The sequence below is a fragment of the Mustela lutreola genome, chromosome 5 (assembly GCF_030435805.1).
Source record: "Mustela lutreola isolate mMusLut2 chromosome 5, mMusLut2.pri, whole genome shotgun sequence".
NCBI classification, from domain to species: Eukaryota; Metazoa; Chordata; class Mammalia; order Carnivora; family Mustelidae; genus Mustela; species Mustela lutreola.
In genome coordinates, this window is record NC_081294.1 from 169,501,058 (window position 1) to 169,527,300 (window position 26,243).

Sequence of the window (26,243 nt, forward strand, 5' to 3'; positions counted from 1 at the left end):
GAATTTATAACCACTCTCCCATCTTTCCCCCCCCCCACCGGTGTTTCTGTGTATTTGTGTTTGTCCTGATAGTATATTAATCTTACACTTGGGGTTCTTTTTTTAAAGATTTTATTTATTTATCAGAGAGAGAGAGGGATAGAGAGCGAGCACAGGCAAACAGAATGGCAGGCAGAGGCAGAGGAAGAAGCAGGCTTCCTGCTGAGCAAGGAGCCTGATGTGGGACTTGATCCCAGGATGCCAGGACCATGACCCGAGCCGAAGGCAGCTGCTAAAAAAACAACCACCCAGGCGTCCCCTTGGAGGTTCTTTTTCCTTTATTTGCACACATATATATATATTTTTCTCTTGTCATATACTTTTATCAGTCTTTTTGTTTGTCTATTTTTCTTTGTATACTTCATAAATATTACCTTGGGGCCAATTTTGGCTGAACCTTCTTTATCATCTTCCGTTTATTTCCTGTCTCTCTCTCTCTCTCTCTCTCTCTCTCTCTCATTTTTTCTACATCTTTTCTTTTTTCTCTCATTTGGGTTGGGAATCCTGATTACTCAGAAGTGTTTTAGGGTGCAACTTGACTATTCCATGGTCAATATATCCAGCTACATCCGTTCAGTCACCTCTCACCAAAATGATTAGGAAATCCAAACAGAAGAAAGATACAAAGGATGGGCCTTTTGCAACAGAGCTAATGGCTATTAACATAGACAATATGTCGGAAAGAGAATTCAGGCTAACATTCATCCAGGCAATAGCTAGGTTGGAGAAAGCCATGGATGACCAAACAGAATTGATTAGGGCAGAACTGAAAGCCACCAGGGATGATGTTCACAATGCTCTCAATGAATTAAAATCTAATCTAAACTCTCTCAAAGTTAGGATAACTGAGACAGAAGATAGAATTAGTGATCTGGAGGACAAGCAGAGAGAGAGAAAGGATCAGGAGGAAGCCTGGAACAAACAGCTTAGAAACCATGAAAACAGAATCAGGGAAATAAATGATGCCATGAAATGTTCCAATGTCAGAATTATTTGAATCACTGAAGGGGAGGAGAAAGAAAGAAGTCTAGAAGATATAGTGGAACAAGTTCTTCATGAAAATTTTTCCAATCTCATGAATGGAACCAGCATTCATGTACTAAAGCCCAAATGGTCACCACCCAAGATTATAGATTGCAAAAATACATCAAGGCACCTGATAGTCAAATTGAGGAATCATAATTGTAGATACAATCTCTTGAATGCCACTAGGACAAAGAGGCTCCTGACATACAGAGAAAATCCCATCAGAATAACAACAGGCATGTCCACAGAGAACTGACAAGCCAAAAGGGGCTGGAAAGATATATTCAGGGCACTTAATGAGAAGAACATGCATCCAAGAATACTTTATCCAACAAGACTGACATTGAAAATGGATGGAGAGATAAAGAGTATCCAAGACCGGCAAGGCTTAAAAGACTAGGGAACCACCAAGGCAACACTGCAGGAAATATTAAGGGGGTTTCTATAAATGAGGAAAAATTAATAGCATTGAACAGAAATATAGAGACAATCTACATAAAGAAAGACTTCAAAGGTAACACGATGTCAATAAAAATGTATCAATCAGTAATCACTCTCCAAGTGAATGGCCTAAATGCACCCATAAATTGACACAGTGTTGCAGATTGGATAAAACGACAGGACCAACCATATGTTAACTACAAAAGACACATTTGAACGTAAAGAAACAGTCAGATTGAAAGTGAAGGGATGGAGAAGCATCATTGAGTTGGGCCTCAAAATAAGGCCAGTGTAGTAATTCTCATATCAAACAAATTAGATTTTAAACTCAAGACTGCAGTTAAAGATAAAGTAGGACACTACATAGTTCTTAAAGGGACTATCCACCAATATTATTTAACAATTGTAAATATCTATGCCTCTAAAATGGGAGCAGCCAATAACATAAGAAAACTGTTAATCAAGATAAAGATTCATATTGCTATGAATACATTAACAGTAGGACATCTTAACACACCTCTCTCAGAAATAGACAGATCATCGAAGCAGAAAATCAATAAAGAAACAAAAGCATTGAATGACACATTGGACCAGATGGACCTCATAGATATATACAGAACATTACACCCTAAAACAGCAGAATACTCATTCTTCTCAAGTGTACATGGAACCTTCTCCAGAATAGACCACATTCTGGGTCACAAATCAGGACTAAACCGATACCAAAAGACTAAGATTCTTCCTTGCACATTCTCAGATCACAATGATTTGAAACTAGAGCTCAATCACAAGGAAAAGTTCCAAAGGAACTCAAAAACCTGGAAGCTAAAGACCACCTTGCTTAAGAATGCTTGGATCAACCAGGAGATCAAAGAAGAACTGAAACAATTCATGGAAACCAACGAGAATGAAGACACTTTTGTCCAAAACCTATTGGATACAGCAAAGGCTGGGAATATACCTGGGAATAAATCTAACCAAAGAAGTAAAGGACCTATACTCAAGGAACTACAGAACATTTATGAAAGAAATTGAAGAAGACACAAAAAGATGGAAGACCATTCCATGCTCTTGATCATAAGAATATACATTGTTAAAAAGGCTATATTTCCTAGAGCAATCTATACTTTAAATGCTATTCCGATCAAAATTCCACCGGTATTCTTCAAAGGGCTGGAGCAAATAATCGAAAATTTTGTATGGAATCAGAAGAGACCACGAATCACTAAGGAAATGCTGAAAAACAAAAACAAAACTGGCGGTATCATGCTACCTGATTTCAAGATTTACTCTAAATCCGTGATCACCAAGACAGCATGGTACTGGCATAAAAACAAACACATAGACCAGTGGAACAGAGTAGAGAGCCCAGAAATGGACCCTCGAGTCTATGGGCAAATAATCTTCAAAAAATCAGGAAAAAAATATACACTGGAGAAAAGACAGTCTCTTCAATAAATGGTGCTGGGAAATCTGGACAGCTATATGCAGAAGAATGAAACTCGACCATTCTCTTACACCGTAAACAAAGATAAACTCAAAATGGATAAAAGACATCAATTTGAGACAAGAAACCATCAGAATCCTGGAGGAGAACATAGGCAGTAATCTCTTCGATATCAGCCACAGCAACTTCTTTCAAGATATGTCTCCAAAGGAAAAGGAAACAAAAGCAAAGATGAACTTTTGGGACTTCCTCAAAATCAAAAGCTTCTGCACAGCAAAGGAAACAGTCAAGAAAACAAAGAGGCAACCCATGGAATGGGAGAAGATATTTGCAAATGACAGTACAGACAAAAGGTTGATATCCAGGATCTATAAAGAATTCCTCAAACTCAACACACACAAAACAGACAATCATATCAAAAAATGAGCAGAAGATATGAACAGACACTTCTCCAATGAAGACACTCAAATGGCTATCAGACACATGAAAAAATGTTTATCACTAGCCCTCAAGGAGATTCAAATTAAAACCACAGTGAGATATCACCTTACACCAGTTAGAATGGTCAAAATTATCAAGACAGGAAACATGTGTTGGAGGGGATGTGGAGAAAGGGGAACCCTCTTCCACCGTTGGTGGGAATGCAAGTTGGTGCAGCCTCTTTGGAGAACAGTGTGGAGATTCCTCAAGAAATTAAAAATAGAACTTCCCTATGACACTGCAATTTCAATCCTGGGTATTTCCCCCAAAGATACAGATGTCATGAAAAGAAGGGCCATCTGTACCCCAATGTTTATAGCAGCAATGGCCATGGTCGCCAAACTGTGGAAAGAACCAAGATGTCCTTCAACGGATGAATGGATTAGGAATATGTGGTCCATATACAGTATGGAGTATTATGCCTCCATCAGAAAGGATGAATATCCAACTTTTGTAGCAACATGGACGGGACTGGAAGAGGTTATGCTGAGGAAATAAGTCAAGCAGAGAGAGTCAATTATCATATGGTTTCACTTATTTGTGGAGCATAACAAATAGCATGTTGGGCATGGGGAGTTAGAGAGGAGAAGGACGTTGGGGGAAGTTGGAAGCAGGGTAAACCATGAGAGACTATGGACTTTGAAAACCAATCTGAGGGGTTTGAATTGGCGGGGGTGGGGAGGTTAGGGGAACCAGGTGGTGGGTATTATAGAGGGCATGGATTGCATGAAGCACTGGGTGTGGTGCAAAAATAATGAATACTGTTATGCTGAAAATAAATAAAAAATAAATTTAAGAAATCAAATTATCTCAGGAAGAAAATGAGAAAGTAAAATGGCATACTAAAGACTATAACAATAATTATTTTAAACTTAATTATCTAAATACACCAGTTAAAAAAAAGTTTTTCTATTTTTCCATTTTAAATTCATGGTGTCAGGCAGGGGTTGGGCAGGGTGGGTGGGGAGCAGGCTCCCTGCTAAGCAGAGAGCCCAATGCAGGGCTTGATCCCAGGACCATTAGATCATGACCTGAGCCAAAGGCAGAGGCTTGAGACCACTGAGCCACCCAGTGCCCCTTCTTCCACTTTTTTATATCTCTATTCCTCCTGCAATACCATGTTCCGATAACTACAGAGTGAGGGAGAGTAGATACTTCTTAAATATAAGTGTTCCTGTACATGTTTCAGCCTCTTGAAAGGTGGAATTTTATACATAATATAGGCAGAGAAAGTTTGATTTTTCTAGTAGCTTAGTTCTTGTTGATGTGGTGTATCAACTTAAAGTCCATTTTTTACATTCCTAGGTACTTTGATATAATTTTTTAATTTGATATATTTGATATATTTGATAATGATATAATTGTCATTCTCTGTTTGTCTTATTATACTCAGCATAATCTCCTTCAGTTCCATTCATGCCAATGCAAATAGTGGGTGTTCATACTTTTTGATGGATGAGTTATAGTAAATTGTCTTTATGAACCACATCTTCTTTATCCATTTATCTGTTGAAAATTATTTCAAAAGTCTCAACTCCTTTCACAGTTCGGTTATTGTGGACATTGTTGCTATGAACATTGGGGTTCATATGTCCCTTTTTTTCACTATGTCTGTATTTTTTTAGAAAATACCTAGTAGTGCAATTGCTGGGTTTTAAGGTACTTCTATTGTTAACATCTTGAGGAACCTCCTTAATGTTTTCCAGTGTATCTTTACCAGCTTGCATTAAAGTGCAAGAGAATCCCCCTTTCTCCATATTGTTACTAAAACTACTTATTTCCTCTTTTGTTAATTTTTGCAATTCAAACAGGTGTAAGGTTATATCTCAATGTGGTTTTGATTTGTAATTCCCTGATGATAGTGATGTTGAATATTTTTTCATGTGTCTCTTACCCATGTGCATGTCTTTCTTTGGAGAAGTGTCTGTTCATATCTTATGCCCATTTCCTGACTGGATTTTTTTTTTTCTGAGGGTGCTGAGTTTGAGAGGTCTTTTTAGATCTTGGATACCAACTATTTATTTTTATTTCATTATTTTTTATTATTATTTTTAATAAACTTTTTTTTTTTTTTTATCCCCAGGGGTACAGGTAAGTGAATCGCCAGGTTTACACACTTCACAGCACTCACCATAGCACATACTCTCCCCAATGTCCATAAATTCACCCCCCTTCTCCCCTCCCCCCTCCCCCCTGCAACCCTCTGTTTGTTTTGTGAGATTAAGAGTCACTTATCGTTTCTCTCCCTCCCAATCCCATCTTGTTTCATTTATTCTTTTCCAATCCCCTTAACCCCCCATGTTGCATCTCCACTTCCTCCTATCAGGGAGATCATATGATAGTTGTCTTTCTCTGCTTGATTTCTTTCGCTAAGCATGATACCCTGTAATTCCATCCACATTGTCGCAAATGGCAAGATTTCATTTCTTTTGATGGCTGCATAGTTTTCCATTGTGTATATATACCAAATCTTCTTTATCCATTCATCTTTTGATGGACATCTAGGTTCTTTCCATAGTTTGACTATTGTAGACATTGCTGCTATAAACATTTGAGTGCATGTACCCCTTCAGATCACTACATTTCTATCTTCACGGTAAATACCCAGTAATGCTATTGCTGGGTCATAGGGTAGTTCTATTTTCAACATTTTGAGGAACCTCCATGTTGTTTTCCAGAGTGGTTACACCAGCTTGCATTCCCACCCACAGTGTAGGAGGGTTCCCCTTTCTCCACAACCGCGCCAGCATCTGTCATTTCCTGACTTGTTAATTTTAGCGATTCTGACTGGTGTGAGGTGATATCTCAATGTGGTTTTGATTGGTATTTCCCTGATGCCGAGTGACATGGAGCACTTTTTCATGTGTCTGATGGCCATCTGGATGTCTTCTTTGCAGAAATGTCTGTTCATGTCCTCTGCCCATTTCTTGATTGGATTATTTGTTCATTGGGTGTTGAGTTTGCTAAGTTCTTTATAGATTTTTGGACACTAGCCCTTTATCTGATATGTCATTTGCAAATATCTTCTCCCATTCTGTCAGTTGTCTTTTGGTTTTGTTTGCTGTGCAGAAGCTTTTGATCTTGATAAAATCCCAATCGCTCATTTTTGCCCTTGCTTCCCTTGCCTTTAGCAATGTTCCTAGGAAGATGTTGCTGCAGCTGAGGTTGAAGAGGTTGCTGCCTGTGTTCTCCTCAAAGATTTTGATGGATTCCTTTCTCACATTGAGGTCCTTCATCCATTTTGAGTCTATTTTCGTGTGTGGTGTAAGGAAATGGTCCAATTTCATTTTTCTGCACGTGGCTGTCCAATTTTCCCAACACCATTTATTGAAGAGGCTGTCTTTTTTCCATTGGACATTTTTTCCTGCTTTGTTGAAGATTAGTTGACCATAGAGTTGAGGGTTTGTTTCTGGGCTTTCTATTCTTTTCCATTGATCTATGAGTCTGTTTTTGTGCCAGTAACATGCTATCTTTATGATGACAACTTTGTAATAGAGCTTGAAGTCCGGAATTGAGATGCCACAAACTTTGGCTTTCTTTTTCAATATCCCTTTGCCTATTCTAGGTCTTTTCTGGTTCCATATAAATTTTAGAATTATTTGTTCCATTTCTTTGAAAAAGATGGATGGTACTTTTATAGGAATTGCATTAAATGTGTAGATTGCTTTAGGTAGCATAGACATTTTCACAATATTTATTCTTCCAATCCAGGAGCATGGAACATTTTTCCATTTCTTTGTGTCTTCCTCAATTTCTTTTATGAGTACTTTATAGTTTTCTGAGTATAGATTCTTTGCCTCTTTGGCTAGGTTTATTCCTAGGTATCTTATGGTTTTGGGTGCAATTGAAAATGGGATTGACTCCTTAATTTCTCTTTCTTCTGTCTTGTTGCTGTAGAGAAATGCAACTGATTTCTTTGCATTGATTTTATATCCTAACACTTTACTGAATTCCTGTACAAGTTTTAGAAGTTTTGGAGTGGAATCTTTTGGGTTTTACACATATAGTATCATATCTTCTTCAAAGAATGATAGTTTGACTTCTTCTTTGCTGATTTGGATGCCTTTAATTTCCTTTTGTTGTCTTTTTGCTGAGGCTCGGACTTCTAGTACTATGTTGAATAGCAGTGGTGATAATGGACATCCCTGCTGTGTTCCTGACCTTAGCAGAAATGCTTTCAGTTTTTCTCCATTGAGAATGATATTTGCGGTGGGTTTTTCATAAATGGCTTTGATAATATTGAGGTATGTGCCCTCTATCCCTACACTCTGAAGAGTTTTGATCAGGATGGGATGCTGTACTTTGTCAAAAGATTTCTCAGCATCTATTGAGAGTATCATATGGTTCTTGTTCTTTCTTTTATTAATGTGTTGTATCATATGGATTGATTTATGGATGTTGAACCAACCTTGCAGCCCTGGAATAAATCCCACTTGGTCGTGGTGAATGATCCTTTTAATGTACTGTTGAATCCTATTGGCTAGGATTTTGGTGAGAATTTTCGCATCTGTGTTCATCAAGGATGTTGGTTTCTAGTTCGCTTTTTTGATGGATCCTTGTCTGGTTTTGGGATCAAGGTGATGCTGGCCTCATAAAATGAATTAGAAAGTTTTCCTTCCATTTCTATTTTTTGGAATAGTTTCAGGAGAATAGGAATTAGTTCTTCTTTAAATGTTTGGTAGAATTCCCCTGGGAAGCCGTCTGGTCCTGGGCTTTTGTTTGTTTGGAGATTTTTGATGACTGTTTCAATCTCCTTACTGGTAATGGGTCTGTTCAGGCTTTCTATTTCTTCCTGCTTCAGTTGTGGTCGTTTATATGTTTCTAGGCATGCATCCATTTCTTCCAGGTTGTCAAATTTGTTGGCGTAGAGTTGCTCATAGTATGTTCTTATAATTGTTTGTATTTCTTTGGTGTTAGTTGTGATCTCTCCTCTTTAATTCATGATTTTATTTATTTGGGTCCTTTATCTTTTCTTTTTGATAAGTCTGGCCAGGGGTTTGTCACTCTTATCAATTCTTTCAAAGAACATGCTCCCAGTTTCGTTGATTTGCTCTATTGATTTTTGGTTTCTATTTCATTGATTTCTGCTCTGACTTTATGATTTCTCTTCTCCTGCTGGGTTTAGGGTTTCTTTCTTGTTCTTTATCCAGCTCCTTTAGGTGTAGGTTTAGGATGTGTACCTGTGACCTTTCTTGTTTCTTGAGAAACGCTTGAACCACTATATATTTTCCTCTCAGGACTGCCTTTGTGGTATCCCACAGATTTTGAACCATTGTGTTTTCATTATCATTTGTTTCCATGTATTTTTTCAATTTTTCTTTAATTTCCTGGTTGAACCACTCATTCTTTAGAAGGATGCTGTTTAGTCTCCATGTATTTGGGTTCTTTCCAAATTTCCTCTTGTGACTGAGTTCTAGCTTCAGATCATTGTGGTCTGAAAGTATGCAGGGAAAGATCCCAATCTTTTGATACCAGTTGAGGCCTGATTTAGGACAGAGGATGTGATCTATTCTGGAGAATGTTCCATGTGCACTAGAGAAGAATGTGTATTCTGTTGCTTTGGGATGAAATGTTCTGAATATATCTGTGATGTCCCTCTGGTCCAGTGTGTCAATGAAGGCCTTTATTTCCTTGTTGATCTTTTGCTTGGATAATCTGTCCATTTCCGTGAGGGGAGTGTAAAAGTCCCCTATTATTATTGTACTATTGTTGATGTGTTTCTTTGATTTTATTAATTGGTTTATATAGTTGGCTGCTCCCACGTTGGGGGTATAGATATTTAAAATTGTTAGATCATCTTGTTGGACAGATCCTTTGAGTATGATATAGTGTCCTTCCTCATCTCTTATTATAGTCTTTGGCTTAAAATCTAATTGATTTGATATAAGGATTTCAACTCCTGGTTTCTTCTGATGTCCATTAGCATGGTAAATTATTTTCCACCCCCTCACCAGACCCCTCCCCTAAGGGTCTGGAGGTGTCTTTGGGTTTAAAATGAGTTTCTTGTAGGCAACATATAGATGGGTTTTGTTTTCTTATCCATTCTGATACCCTGTGTCTTTTGATTGGGGGCATTCACATTCAGGGTAACTATTGAGAGAGATGAATTTTGTGCCATTGTATTGCCTGTAAGGTGACTGTTACTGTATATTGTCTCTGTTCCTTTCTGATCTACCACTTGTAGGCTCTCTCTTTTCTTAGAGGACCCCTTTCAATATTTCCTGTAGAGCTGGTTTGGTGTTTGCAAATTCTTTCAGTTTTTGTTTGTCCTGGAAGCTTTTAATCTCTCCTTCTATTTTCAATGGTAGCCTAGCTGGATATAGTATTCTTGGCTGCATCTTTTTCTCCTTTAGTGCTCTAAATATATCATGCCAGCTCTTTCTGGCCTGCCAGGTCTCTGTGGATAAGTCAGCTGCCAATCTAATATTTTTACCATTGTATGTTACAGACTTCTTTTCCCGGGCTGCTTTCAGGATTTTCTCTTTGTAACTAAGATTTATAAATTTTACTATTAGGTGATGGGGTGTGGACCTATTCTTATTGATTTTGAGGGGCATTCTCTGCACCTCGTGGATTTTGATGCTTGTTCCCTTTGCCATATTGGGGAAATTCTCTCCAGTAATTCTCTCCAGTATACCTTCTGCTCCCCTCTCTCTCTTCTTCTTCTAGTATCCCAATTTTTCTAATGTTGTTTCATCTTATGGTGTCACTTATCTCTCGAATTCTCCCCTCATGGTCCAGTAGCTGTTTGTCCCTCTTTTGCTCAGCTTATTTATTCTCTGTCATTTGGTATTCTATATCGCTAATTATTTCTTATGCCTCATTTATCCCAGATGTGATAGCCTCCATTTTTTATTGCACCTCATTAATAGCTTTTTTTTTTATTTCAACTTGGTTAGATTTTAGTTCTTTTATTTCTCCAGGATGGGCTTTTATATCTCCTGAGAGCATTTCTCTAATATCTTCCATGCCTTTTTCGAGCCTGGCTAGAACCTTGAGAATCGTCATTCTGAACTCTAGATCTGACATATTACCAATGTCTGTATTGATTAGGTCCCTAGCATTCAATACTGCCTCTTGATCTTTTTTTTTTCTTTTTTTTTGTGGTGAATTTTTCTGCCTTGTCATTTTATCCAGATAAGAGTATATGAAGGAGCACGTAAAATACCAAAAGGGTGGCAACAACCCCAGGAAAATATCCTCTAACCAAATCAGAAGAGACTCCAAATCATGGGGGGGGGGGTGGAGAAAGGGGATAAAAAGAGGTTCAGACAAAAAAAGACAGAAAAAAAAGAAAAAGAAAAAAAATCTAGTTACCTATTTCCTTTGATGTGAAAAGCTTTCTTTTTATCTTGATGAATTCCCAAAATTACATTTTTGTTTTCACTTCCCTTCCCTTTAGAGACATTTTTTTAAGAACTTACCTGTCAGACAGAGAGAGAGAAAGAGAGAGGGAGAGAGAGAATATAACTAGTGGGAGAGGCAGGTAGAGCAGGCAGAGGTAGAAGTAAGCTTTCTGCTTACAATGAGCCTGATGAAGGAACTAGATCCCATGACACTGGGATCATAACCTGAGCCAAGACAGACACTTAACTGATTGAGCCACCCAGGCACCCCAAGAGACATGTCTTGAAAGAAGTTATTGTGGCCAATGTTGAAGAGTTACTCTTTATGTTCTCCCATAAGACTTCAAAGAAAATGAATAAAGAAAAAGTATAAAAGTATATAAAGAAATATATATATATATATATATATATATATATATATTAGATAAACTAGATATATATATATATATATATATATATTAGATAAACTAGTTAAAATCGTTAAAAAAGAAAAGGGTAAAAGTTAAAAGAAATTAGCAGAAAAAGAGAAAAATAATTCAAAAAGAAAAAAAATTAAATTAACTACAAGACTAAAGAATCACGGGGAGAAAGCCATGAGTTCCATGCTTTGCTTTCTCCTGCTCTGGAAATCCACTGCTCTCCTTGTATTGAAACTGTACTCCTTGGTAGGTGAACTTGGTCCTGGCTGGATTTCTTGTTTATCTTCTGGGGAAGAGGCCTGTTGTAATGATTCTCAAATGTCTTTGCCCCAGGCAGAATTGCACCACCCTTACCAGGGGCCATGCTGAGTAAGCCGCTCGGGGTTGCTTTCAGGAGCTTTTGTTCCCTGAGTGCTTTCCATAGATTTCTGGAGGACGGGAATGAAAATGGCGGCCTCCTGGTCTCCAGTCTGGGGAAGCTGAGAGCCCGGGGCCCCAGTCCTCAGTGCGCCCTAAGAGAACAGCACCCAATTACTCCCATCTCCATGGCTTCCAGCTATGCTCCGAGCTCAGCAAGCCTGTGAACAATTCAAGGTAACACGGAGCTGGGAGCTCACTCCTCGGCTCTGTCTCTGTAGCCGCTTCCCCGTTCTAAAACCAGTAAGCTCTGTGACACTCAGTCACCCCCGATCCTTCTGTGACCCTGCAGGACCTGAGACCACGATGACCCTGTGTGGACTTCACCCTGGTTTAGCCTCTGGAGTGATGTCCCTCAGTGGAAAAGACTTTTAAAAGTCCCAATTTTGTGCTCCGTTGCTCCGCCACTTGCCGGGAGCTGGCCCCTCCCCCCAAGGTCTATCTTCCCATCGCCTTGGATTCACTTTTCCGCCAGTCCTACCTTTCAGAAAGTGGTTGATTTTCTGTTTCTAGAATTCCTGTTCTTTTTCTCTTCGATCTGCCGTTGGATTTGTAGGTGTTTGCAATCTTTAGATAAGCTATCTAGCTGATTGCCTGCTAGCTGAAGTAGTCTCAGCCTTCTAATTCTCCAGCATCTGGACTCCTCCCCTAGATACCAACTCTTTATCTATAATGTCACTCATAAATATCTTCCTCCATTTCATGGATTGCCTCTTAGTTTTGTTACCTATTTCCTTTGATGTGAAAAGCTTTCTTTTTATCTTGATGAATTCCCAAAATTACATTTTTGTTTTCACTTCCCTTCCCTTTAGAGACATTTTTTTAAGAACTTACCTGTCAGACAGAGAGAGAGAGAAAGAGAGAGAGAGAGAGAGAGAGAGAGAGAGAGAATATAACTAGTGGGAGAGGCAGGTAGAGCAGGCAGAGGTAGAAGTAAGCTTTCTGCTTACAATGAGCCTGATGAAGGACTAGACCCCATGACACTGGGATCATAACCTGAGCCAAGACAGACACTTAACTGATTGAGCCACCCAGGCACCCCAAGAGACATGTCTTGAAAGAAGTTATTGTGGCCAATGTTGAAGAGTTACTGTTTATGTTCTCCCATAAGACTTCAATTGATTCCTTTCTCACATTGAGGTATTTCATCCATTTTGAGTTTATCTCTGTCTATGGTGTAAGAGAATGGATCAGTTTCATTATTCTGCACATGGCTGTCCAATTTTTTTTTTTAATTGAAAAGACTGTCTCTTCTTTGGTATTGTTTCCTGATTTGTAGAAGATTAGTTAACCATAGAGTTGAGGGTCTCTTTCTGGGTTCTCTATTCTGTTCCATTGATGTATATGTGTTCTTGAGTCTATACCATGCTGCCTTGATGACCAAAACTTTGTAAAGTAGTTTGAAGTCAGGCAATGCGATGTCCCCCAAACTATATTTTTATTTTTCAATATTCCTCTGACTTTTCAGAGGGTTTTATGATTCCATACAAATTTTTGGATTGCTATTCCAGCTCTGTGATAAAAGTCAGTAGGTATTTTGATAGGTATTTTATTTAAAGTGTAGATAATTCTAGGTAGCATAGATATTTTCACAATGTTTATTCTTCCAATCCATGAGCATGGAATATATTTCCATAACTTTGTTTCTTCCTCAATTTCTTACATAAATGTTCTGTAGTTTCTAGAGTGTAGATATTTTACCTCTTTACTTATGTTTATTCTTTTTTCAATATTTGCAAACATTTTATTTGCTTATTTATTTTTTGAATGATTTGATATTTCTATTTTTTTCTTAAAAATCGTTATTTCTTTTCAGAGTTACAGAATTCATTGTTTGTGCACCATACCCACTGCTCCATGCAATATATGCCCTTCATAATACCCACAACCAGTCTCACAAACTCCCACCCTCTTCCCCTCCAAAACCGTCAGTTTCTCAGAGTTCACAGACTCTCATGGGTCAAGTCTGCCTCCAATTTCCCCCAACTCTATTCTCCTCTCCATCTCCCCAAGTCCTCAGTGTTATTCCTTATGCTCCACTAATAAGCTAAACCATATGATAATTGACTTTCTCTTCTTGGCTTATTTTATTTAGCATAATCTCTTCCAGTCCCATCCATGTTGATACAAAATTTGGGTATTCATCTTTCTGACAGAAATATAATACTCCACAGTATGTATGTATGTACATATGTATGTATGTATGTATATACCATATCATCATTATCCATTCATCAGTTGAGGGTATTTTGGTTCTTTCCACAGTTTGGTGACTGTAGCCATTGCTGTTATGTATATCGGGGCACAGATGACCCTTCTTTTCACTACATCTGTATCTTTAGGGAAAATACCCAGTAGTGCAATTGCAGGATCTTTGGGTAGCTCTATTTTTAGTTTCTTAGGAATTCTCCACACTGTTTTCCAAAGTGGCTGCACCAACTTGCATTCCCATCAACTGTGTAAGAGTGTTCCCCTTTCTTCACATCCCCTCCAACACACGTTGCTTCCTGTCTTGTTAATGTTAGCCATTCTAGCTGCTGTAAGGTGGTATCTCAATGCAGTTTTTATTTCAATCTCCCTGGTGGCCAGTGATGAGGAACTTATAAATTTTTTCAGGTGTCTGTTAACAATTTGTATGTCTTCATTGGAGAAGTGTCTGTTCATGTCTTCTGCCCACTTTTTGACATGATCATCTATTTTGTGTGTGTTGAGTTTGAGAAGTTTTTTTTATAGATCTTGTATATCAGCCCTTTGTCTGTAATGTCATTTGTGAATATCTTCTCCCATTCTGTGGGTTACCTCTTTGTTTGTTGACTGTTTTCTTTGCTGTGCAGAAGCATTTGATCTTGATGAAGTCCCAAAAGATCATTTTCACTTTTGTTTCCTTTGCCTTTGGAGACATATTTTGAAAGAAGTTGCTGTGGTCAATGTCAAGGACGTTACTGTGTATGTTCTCCTCTATGATTCTGATGGATTCCTACCTCACATTGAGCCTTTTTGTCCATTTTTAGTTTACCTTTGTGTATGGTGTTAGAGCATGTCTCAGTTTCATTCTTCTACACAATGCTGTCCAATTGTCCCAGAACCATTTATTAAAGAGACTAACTTTTTCCCATTGTATATTTTTTCCTGCTTTGTTGATGATTATCAGACCAGATTTTAGGGCCTATATCTGGGGTCTCTACTCTGTTCCACTGGTCTATGTGTCTGTTCTTGTGCCACTACCATAATTTCTTGGTGATTACAGCTTTGTAGTAAAGCTTGAAATCAGGCAACGTGATGTTTCCAGTTTTGTTTTTCTTTTTCAACATTTCCTTAGCAATTCGGATCTTCTCTGTTTCCATACAAATTATAGGATTGGTTGTTCCAGCTTTTGGAAAAATGCTGGGGTAATTTTTACTGGAATGGCATATGAACAAAAAAAGGCATATAAAGGCATTAAAAAAAAAAGATAAAGACCAGCAAAAGTAAATGACAAGAAAAAAAGAACCCAACCAAAATGAACCCCAAGAATAAGATTTATATAATACTAGAACAAAAACAAATACACAAAAACACTGACAGAAAAAATGGGAGGGTTATTATAAATCCTCAGTGTGGGTGAGGATGGTTAATTTGATTCTTTCCAGATATATCTTGCTATCTTGCTATCTTTGTTAAAAGACTTTACCTTCACAAGATAAAGGGGGATTAAAACTGGTTTATATATAGGGGTAATATTGACTGGGGAAATATTACCTTGAAGTTTATCTCTATATGACTATTACAAAAAAATAGAAAAGCAAGAGAAAAACACATGTATGTGTATTAAAAGAGTTCAAGTTAAAAAGTTATTATGAAATTTATTATATTTAACCTCCTGTTGTGGATGGTAAATAGGTTAGAAATTTTAAAAAATATTAAAAAGTACAATATTGGGATTGAGTTAAAAATAAAAGTACGATCCATGAAATATATACATGCTTTAGGGCAATACTGGGAGCTTAATATATTTTTCCCCTGATATTGGGGTTTTCCAGTTTTATGGGAACACTGTGGTGGTTGTCTTCTGAGTTTTGTTTTGTTTTGTTTTGGCTCTCTTTCTGGAGAAGGGGCCTGCAGAGTTGTTTTTCAAGCAGTCCTACTTGGGTTGAGTCTTCCTGCCCCTTATGAATGGGCGGGGCTCTGTGGAAGCCGGTATTTCAGGATTTTGTTCTCTGAAGGGTTTTTGTTGTTGTTGTTTGTTTGTTTGTTTTGTTTTGTTTTCTATTTGGTGGCTTTTGGTGGTTCTTTGGAGATTTAGAGGAAAGCAAACTTCACCCAGACCTCCATCTAAGAGAGAAGCCTCAGTCTGCTCCCCTCTGGGTGGTCCAGATCACACAGACTACCCCCTGCCACCTCACACCAGCAGGGCATATCCCCAGCCACTGTCTTAAGGGTTGAAGGAGCTCTGCTTTGTCTCTGTACCCCAGTGCTACTAAAACCTCAGTATTGGTACAGTGAGTTCACTTCCAGTGGCTGCCTTTGCTGGGTTGCTGTCTAGACAGTTCCAGACTTCCTGAAATATCCCAAACAGACATAGCATGATTAGATTTTCACACCCAGAGATAGCACGCTGAGATTTTCTAGCCCCACTGTGACTGGGAGTGTTTAGACTCTAGGCTGGTCCTAGAGACCACTGCCTAGCACCTGCATGTACCTCTCTCAGGGGAGGGTGTAGAGCTCAAAATTGGGGAGTGTGGGCATCCATGAGGTCACAAAGTGTGCCTGTAGAGCACAAAAGGCTGTGGTTCAAGAGAGCATTGTCTGGTGTCCACCTAGATTTTCTCACTTGAGCACTGGCAGTTCAGAGACCACAGCCTGGAAGCTTCACCTCAGTCTTTCTGTTATCTGTGGTCCCAGGCGTTGGCCATCCTGGGTCCATGGGCTTAAGCCCATCCCCATGACCACCAATAACCCCTTAAGATGTTTTGCTCCTTTTGAGTGCTTTTAACTAGACTCCAGGTTAATGCTTGTCCTCAATCGCAGGGCACTCGGGCACTGATGTATTTCATTCCAAAGGGTTATTTCTGGAGGCTTCCTCCCCATTTTGTTTATCCTCCAATATCAGTCCCATGATTGAAAACTCTGCTTTACCTCACCATTAGAGTATTCTTCCCCTAGAGACCCAAAATTGTATAATCTTACAACTCAGGCTGATTTAATGGGTGTTCAGAGTGTTCTGGTAGATAATCAGCTCACTTTATGGAACCAGTTGAAACAGCATTTCCTACTTCTCCACCATCTTGCCCCTTCTACTTAGGTTTATTCTTAAGTATCTTATGACTTTTCATGCTATTGTAAAAGGAATTGATTCCTTAATTACTCTTTTTTCAGTCACACTGTTAGTGTATAGAAATGCAAAAGATTTCTGTGCATTGATTTTGTACCTTGCCATGTTGCTAAATTTTTGTGTAAGTTCTAAGAATTTGGGGGTGAAGTATTTTGGGTTCTCCACACAAAATATCATGTCATATATGAAGACAGAGAGTTTAACTAATTCTTTGCCCATTTGTATACCTTTTATTTCTTTTTGTTGTCTTATTGCTGAAGCTAGGATTTCTAATACTATGCCGAACATGATGACATGTTCCTGATCTTAAGAGAAAAGCTCTCAATTTTTCTCCATTGAGAATGATATTATATGTAGGCTTTTCATAGATGGTTTTTATAATATTGAGGCATGTTCCCTCCACCCAAAATCTGGAGATGGAACAGGGGAAATTCTGTGCAATGAATTTGGACTCTGTTGGCTTTCAAACCTAGAAAAAAACGAGAGTCTGACGGTCCACTTTGAGTCTAGGAAGCCATCTTCCAAGGGGAAGAAAACTCTCTGAAGCTCCATGAGCTGCCCGTCCCTCTTCTCTGGTGTCTGGACTTGATGGGTCACACAAGGGCCCATGGGAGGAGCTCGGGAGTCGAGGCTTCAAATCTTGGGCATCAGAAGCTGCCAGGGACCTGTCCTGATTGATATATGTGCAGCTGCTGGCACGTTCCTGAATATGCTGGCTCTCTTCAGCCTCTGCGTTTTTGAACGACATGTCCATCTGTCTGAAACATCATTCTGTTCCAAGCACTTAGAAACCTTCCACTACCTCCTCCTTTGTACAGAATGGATATGACCACAAGGCATCAGTAGCCCAAGAAGGCCGGGGGCCAATGTAACTGTGAACAAGAGAGATATGGTAGCTAACCAAGCCTGGGCAGATTAAGGTAACAGTAAGGTATGAGAAAGTTCAGCTTCCTCCAGCAAGGGGAGGATGGTTCCATGTTACACAGGGTGTCGCGTACACTCATCTGAGAATATCGGGTAAGAACCCTATGATTGTCTACGGCCATACCACCCTGTACACATCCGATATCATCTGATCCTGGAAGCTAAGCAGGGTCGGGCCTGGTTAGTACTTGGATGGAAGACTGCCTGGGAATACCAGGTGCTGTAGGCTTTGATCTCCAAGAGGGAGTTTCTTGGGATGGTGGGCTACTGCAGGCTGTGGATGCCACCTTCATGGAGATGGCACAACCTCTCTATGAACTGGCTAAGGGAGGACTCATTATGGTAGAGTGTGGACAGCTGAGGCAGAAGGAGCATTTTGGGAATTACAAAGAGCCTTACTGAGTGCCCCAGCATTGGTCATCCCAGATGTTACCAAGCCCTTCCACTTGTATGTGGATGGAAAGGCAGGGCTGACTAAAGGAGTTTTGACTCAGACCCTGGGGCCTTGGTGAAGGCCAGTGGCCTATCTTAGCAAGAAACTAGATCCAGTAGAAGCTGGGTTCCCCCCTTGCTTCTGCATAATTGCTGCCACGGCTCTCCTGGTCAAGGATGCATGCAAATTGACTCTGGGTCAAAATCTCATATTGACCACCACCCACGTTATCGAGGGCCTTCTCCAGACTCCACCAGACCGGTAGATAACAAATGCCTGAGTGACGGGGTATCAGGCCCTCCTCCTCAACAAACCAAAAGTGATCTTCCTGCCCCCCGAGGTGCTAAATCCAGCCACGTTGCTACCAGAGGTGCTGGTTGACCACCCACACAACTGTGGGAAGGTCCTAACCCAAGTGACGGGAATAAGGCCGGATCTCAGAGACACTCCCCTCCCGGATGCAGAAATGACTCTGTTCACAGAAGGGAGTACTTACATGGCCAGTGGAAAGAGGTATTCAGGGGCTGCAATGGTTTCTCCTGAGCAGGGACTCTGGACGACAGCCCTGCCACACAGGACCTCAGCAGAAAAGCGAAGCTGATTGCATTCACCAAGACTCTACAGATGGCCAAGGCCGTGGGCACTAATTGGAAACTACAGTGTGCCTACTGGCCTCAGAGTTCTGAGCAAGGAGAAAGAATGAACCAGACTCTCAAAGAGACCTTGACAAAGTTAATTCTGGAGCCTGGCGGTGGATGGATGGATCTCCTTCCTTTTGCTCTCCTCAGGGTGCGATGTACACCCTATTTAAAAAAGGTGACCCCATTCAAAATAATGTTTGGGAGGACCCCCCCTCGCTCTGTCCTCGGGTACAGGAGGTTGCCCTAGCAGAAATGACTGATCATTCTATACTCCAGTCACTGCAGGCATTACAGTCTGTCTTAAAAAGAACTCACACAGGGATCCAAACTGCCCACACTGGGACAGAGACAGTGGTGGAACCACATCCCAGGGTCTTGATCTGGATACGTCACTATCAAGTGGGGAACTTGGAGCCTTGCTGGAAGGGACCATTTACTGTTATCCTAACCACCCCCACAGCAGTAAAAGTAGAAGGCATTAGGGCCTGGGTTCATGCGGGTCATGTCAAATGAGCCGAGAGTAAGGATGACCCCCAGAGATGGGAGCTGCAGCCGACAGACCCCGCTGACCATGGACTAAAACTAAGACTAAAAAAAATTGTAAGTTTATTATTGTTGTACTAAAGAAAATTGGAGCAACAAAATGTTAGTCTTATATGCTCAATATAAGATAGGACTATCTGAAAAGTCAAGGATTTGACTAATCTCCAAAGAAAAGGGGGGGAATGTAAGGGCCTGCCCCTCCCAGAGGAACTTGCTTGTGGACCCCGGATGTAGGGGCGTGGCAGGCCAGGTGGAGATGTCCAAACGGTGGGGAGCCTGTATATCCACTAGGGTGAATTGAGATCAGATTGGCCACCTGTGGAGGGGTGGTGCTCAACCAACCCCATAACAGCTCTTATAAGAGCTATAACCATCGCCAGCAGTCCTGCCACCGGCGGTCCCTCCTCTGGCAGTCTCCAGCCACCTACAGCCTCCAGCCACCTGTGATCCAGCCTTCGGAGGTCCCACCTCCGGCGGCCTGAGCAGCCGCCTGCAGCCTCCTGACGCCTGCAGCCCCTGGACGCCAGCTGTCCAAAGACGCCAGTGATCCAGAGGTCAGTGGTCCCGATGCCTGCAGCCCCTGGATGCCAGCAGTCCAGCGACACCAGCGGTCCAGCGGTCCAGCGGTCAGCGGTCCCAACTCCTGCAGCCCCTAGACACCAGCGGTCCCAAGACGCCAGTTGTCCAGTGGTCGGCGGTCCTGACGCCTGCAGCCCCTGGACGCCAGGGGTCCCAAGACACCAGCGGTCCAGCAGTCCAACAGTCAGCGGTCTCGATGCCTGCAGCCCCTGGACACCAGTGGTCCTGAGACGCCAGCGGTCCAGCGGTCAGCGGTTGCGAGAGGCCAGTGGTCCAGCGGTCAGTGGTCTTGTCCAGAATGGCCTCTTCTTGGGAGCAGCCTTGTCTGGGGAGCAACCTCATCGAGCAGCGGCCTCATCCTGGGAGTGGCCTTGTCTGGAGTGGCATCTTCTTGGGAGTGGCTCCAGTCATGGAGCAGCCTCATCTGTGGAGCACCCTCATCTAGAGCAGCCTCCTCCAGAGCGGCCTTCTTGGGAGTGACCTCGTCGGGATCATTGTCGTCGCCTTTTCATAAGAGATAACCCTGATCGGTCAGTTTGATTCTTGATGCTTGGCACGAAATAAAGTTTTGTTTGACCTTCACTTTGTATCAGTCTCGTTCCTTTCATCACGGACCCTAACATTTGCAATCTTTAGATAAGCTATCTAGCTGATCTCCTGCTACCTGAAGTAGTCTCAGCCTGCTACTTCTCCACCATCTTGACTCCTCTCTCCAACAATTCTTATATATATATATATATACATATATACATATATATATGTATATATATATATATTTCTTTTTTTCATGCTTCAGCATTTTTAATTGACTTCAACCATTTTATTATATCTAAACTTTGTTATCCTCAATATACTCATACTTTGATCGAAGTGTGATTTAATTAAATATTTTATTTATTTAGTTATTTTAAGATAAATAAATTGAATTAGTTAAACCTTCATTGGGATGGAATAAAAATAGTTTATCATCATAAAATTAATAGAAATAACAATAAAAGTAAACATGAAATGTCTTTCATTAATTAATTACTTTGTTCATTTTGCTTAACACTTCACTTTCATATTCTTATTTTAATGATTACAATAACCTGATGAGGTATAACCTGATGAGGTATATGCAGTGTTCTCACATTTGAAAAAGGGAGTTAAATGTATTGACACAAAACTTCATGGTTCTCTTTCACGGAGATCTTAATTCAGTTGTCTGCTTTTAGACAGCTTGCAGTTAGGAAAGGGCAGTTGTGAAAGGAGGACTGGGCATTCACAACATCCCTCATAGACACACAACACACAAACCCATGCGACTTAAACATGTTTCCCTTCTTAAAGAACAGGATATTTTTCAGTGAAGCCCCTATGTTGGGTTTAAATAGGTAAGAATTTCTAAGGGAAATTGTGTTTACATTGGAACATGAATTCTGACACCAGAACTTCAGGACTTGAATCCTTGGTTAAGTCAGATAACTTGGGTATGTTGTCTGATCTTGTAGGACCACATATATTTTCAGTGATAATTAACAACTATAAGATGTTAACCAATTCTAGACACTTTAAATCTTCTCTGATATTCAAAAAATATTCATTAATATAGCTGTCATCATAATTATATGTAAGACCAGTAAATTAACTGTTTTGTTATGTTTACTTTTATATTTAGTTTATTATCATTTAATTGACTTATGAACCTATCAAGAATAAAAATAAGTATTATTACTTATATAAAACAACTTCATCTTTTTATGTATCTTTCCACAGTAGGCTGTATACGAGATAAGTAGGTTCATTCATTCACTCTGGAAACATCCAGGAGACTGTCAATGCTGCAGTAATGAAATTGCCCTAGTGGCCTTCCTTGAACTTCTGATATAAGAGACAGGCCATGCACAGTTCCTTTAACCAATAGTGAGCTCTCAGGGCCCCCCAAATGGGTATAAAATATGCTCAGAAGAAAGTGCGTAATGGGAAAGGGTTCAGAAATGTAGGCCTTTTTTTTTAACAAATTTTTCATCTCACTTTATTCAATCAATCTGAAATACTTAAGTCTGAATTTATTCAATCTGAACTCCCTTCTCCCTTTCACACCAGGATTTTTTCTACAGTAGATAAAGAATGCTTGTCTGTCCCAGTGTCCCCACTCCACTTCACACAAATGATTTCTTCATGTTCTCTTGCCAGCTCTCCTCTGAAAACACAAGAGACTTATGTCACCCATCAGAGGATGGCTACTTTAACCTCCAGAAGCTACATAATACAGGAATTGACCTTAGTAGGTGTCCTCCCTTCTTCTTTTGTCCTTCCAAATTATTTATCCCATGCATACTGGCAAACTCTCAGCCGCTTTGAAGCAAATTCCAGTATGGGGCATAACCCCATGCCTCTCGGTCATCCTGGTCATCTGTGACATTGCAACAGACACACAAATGGTGTTAGCAATTGCTTGGCACCAATAAGAAAGGGCTTGCTGGTATCTTGTGGGAAGCCAGTCAGACAAGTGTGTTAGATGTGAAAGAACTCACCAATGTTCTGTCCTATGTAGTGTGAAATTGGTAAAGTTTAATGAAGCCAGAGAAGAAGACCTTTGGGAGACATTGGAGGCCAGGTCAGAAAAGAATCAGCAGGTCACATTCAAAGTATGTAGAGCAAACATAAACTTATTGCAGCTTTAGATGATACAGGATACACTGACAGAGTTACCCAATTCTACACAAGAAAGATAAGAAAGAAGGAAGGATATTTTTACATCAAACCCTAGATATGGGAAGGCTTCTAAGACCTTAGAAATGGTGGGAATGACTGTTTATGTGTAAGAAAAAATACAGGTTTGGAAAAGATGCAGGAAAGACAATGTCATGGAAATATGAATAGTTTCAATGGAAATGGGAACTAGAGATAAATTCCCAAAAACAAAGTCTTTGTTTTTCTTTGTTTGTTTGTTTGGTTATTTTACTATTTTTAATGCAAATTTAATAGAATTTGCATATTGTGTAACCTAGAAGATTATCTGCATACTCAAAACAGTGCTCCAGAAAGAATAAACTTGACTACACAAAAGATCTATTCATAAAGGAAGATATTGAAGGCAGACATTTATTTGAATTATTATTACAATGTTGTATAATCTTTTGTACTTCTATGTCATAAAACTATGTGTTAGGCATTTTGAATAAAACACACTGGATTTATCCTAGATCCATTATACCCAAAATATATGACCCAATATGAATGTTAAGGATAGCAATAACATCTCACAGGACAGCCTCTTGCCTTTTCTCTTTCCAAATTATTCTTTTGAAAATTTGGTGAGTTATTTTTCATTAATATTCACATATTATCATGATGAATATATTGCCTGGTAACTGACACGTTTTGTTCCTAAATTCCTGGGTTTTATTTTCTGTACAGCTCTTGCAGAAAGAATCAGGACCACACATCATTACATATAGGTGAAACTCACAGAATAAAAATTAGAAGAATGTGATATTCCAGTCCCAAAACACTTCCATTGTCATTTTCTGAAATTTACTTCATTAGCCACACTCTTCTGACTTCTAGAAAAGCTGTGAAGTGTGTGATCCTGTGTAGATGTTACTAAACCCATACAGATAAAGACATTCTACTGACATAGGACAGAATAGATGTTTAGAATGACCACAACACATGGAATGTAGCAGCAAGAGGAGGAATAACCAAAGGTGTGGCGATTATGTAGGGAGAGAAGGTAGGACAATAGTGATTTTTATATGGAAGAGTGCAGAGATAAAGGAAATTTGGGATAATTTTTTTTTTCTGATTTCTGGCTTGGGCTATTATAAATTGTGGTACCAATTGTACCACATGCTTCAGGGGACTTTGGAAGTTTCTTTTTAGGCATGATGGATTTGATATCACTGAAACAATCCTCACAAGAATCCCTTACACTGACATGACAGCAATAACAAATATATATAAGGTAGCCATGAAATAATATTTTTGGTGGATGATTTGGTGTCCTGAAAGGTCAAAAGGACAAAAAATAGTTAATTATAAGGTCAAGTGTCCAGTAGATATGCAACTTTGAGTAACTCAGCTGATGTGTTTTATAGTAAGGACCATTACTTTGCTCTCTCACACATGCCTGTATGTGTGTATATGGGTGGGAAGCAAACCACACATTGTCATTCAACATACTGCATTTCCTTTTCCCTCAGAGAACCTCAGGGAGCAATTTCACCAGGCACCTAGTGCACAATATACTTCTGATTCAAAGCATTGAATTGCAGTTCTTAACTCATTTATATACTCTCATATCCTGAATCTTTCTTTCTCTCTATATATATTATCTATAAATAAATAATCATAAAACAATGAAATTAATAATAAACAATGATAGAAATACTAATATAGTAATTTCAGAAAGAATAATAATCACAGCAACAGTAATAATCATTACTTCTGTGTAACTACTAAGTGTTAAGCTTTGTTTTATGGGTGTGTGTGTGTGTGTGTGTGTTATAATGTGTTGCTTCACTTACTTGTCAAAACAGCCTTTTGAGGCAAGTACCATTATCTTACTGATTTGATAAATACTAATTTTAGATAGACTTTTGTGTCTAATCTATGTGTTCTATTACAATAAGACATAATATGGAGAACCTAGATGTCCATTAACAGATGAATGGATTAAGAAGATACACACACACACACACACACACACACACACACACATACACACATAATGGAATACTACGCAGCCATCAAAAATGAAATCTTGCCTTTTGCAACAATGTGGATGGAACAAGAGGATATTATGCTGAGTGAAATAAATCAATCAGAGAAAAAGAATCATCATATAATCTCCCTGATATGAATAATTTGAGAGGCTACATGGGGGATGTAGGGGGGAAGGAAGGAAAAAATGAAACAAGATGGGATCAGGATGGGGACAAACCATAAGAGACTCTTAATCTAACAAGACAAACTGAGGGTTGTTGGGGGGAGGGGGGAGCTAGAGGGTGGTTGGGTTATGCAAATTGGGGAGGATATGTGCTATGGTGAGTGCTGTGAAGTGTATAAACCTGGTGATTCAGCTCTGGTACAGAGCTGTACCCCTGGGGCTAATAATACATTATATGTTAATAAAAATTAAAAAAAATAAAGGACATAACATGGAAAAAATAAATATGTTTATATATAATGATTTTATTTATTTGACAGAGATCAAAAGTAGGCATAGAGGCAAGCAGAGAGAGAGAGGGAGGGAAGCAAGCTCCCTGCTGAACAGAGAGCCCAATACAGGGCCTGATCCCATGATGCTGGGATCATGATCTGAGCCAAAGGCAGAGGCTTTAACCCACTGAGCCACCCAGGTGCCCCAATATATAGTATTTTAAAGAAACTGTATTTGCATTACATTTTCTATTTTATTTCTTCAAATTGCATAAGTTTTTAGCTTATATTTCTACTTTCTTAATATAATTATTTGGATCAGTAGCATACCCAACCCTAGGCAAAGTAATGTCTAGCATACATTTATGATATGCATTTTCCATGTCAATTTATTCAAATAAATAATGATTTTATTCCATCCATATTTAGAGAAATCCATTGCCAGACTTCTGCTTATTCTATGAAATTCTATAAAACTGAATTCTCAGTAGCTACATCTTAGTTGGAATCATTTGCTCATCATTATGGAAATCTGACATTTGATATTTTTTAAAAGATTTTTTTTATTTATTTGACAGAGAGAGCAAGAGACACAAGCAGGCAGAGCAGCAGAGGGAGAGGGAGAATCAGGCTCCCCACTGAGCAGAGAGCCAAATGCAGGGCTAGATCCCAGGATCCTGAGATCATAACCTGAGCCAAAGTCAGTCGAGTAAACAACTGAGCCACCCAGGCACCCATGACGTTTGAATTTTTATCATAGACTGTATAATTACCATATCAATTGGGTCATTGATGTTTTAGTTCTTTAGAATATATCTAGAAATAAAAGTAGCATTGTATTTTAGTGTAATTTATAAGTGCATACTTAATGTTCCTCAGGATTACTGTATCAATTACTTTTTAAAATAAACATTTTGCAGGAAGAAATGATTGCTGCATTTGTCTTTTATTTTACAGTTGAAATTTTAATAGACAGATGTATGGGATGGGTACCTCAGTGCTCAGTGAGTTAAACATCTGTCTTTGGCTAAGGTCATGATCTCAGGGTCATG

General features: G+C 39.4%; 1 pseudogene; it reads left to right on the plus strand.

Moving 5' to 3' along the window:
• Positions 1–17,960: 17,960 nt before the first annotated feature.
• Positions 17,961–18,079, plus strand: LOC131832842 (5S ribosomal RNA; annotated as a pseudogene).
• Positions 18,080–26,243: the final 8,164 nt, after the last annotated feature.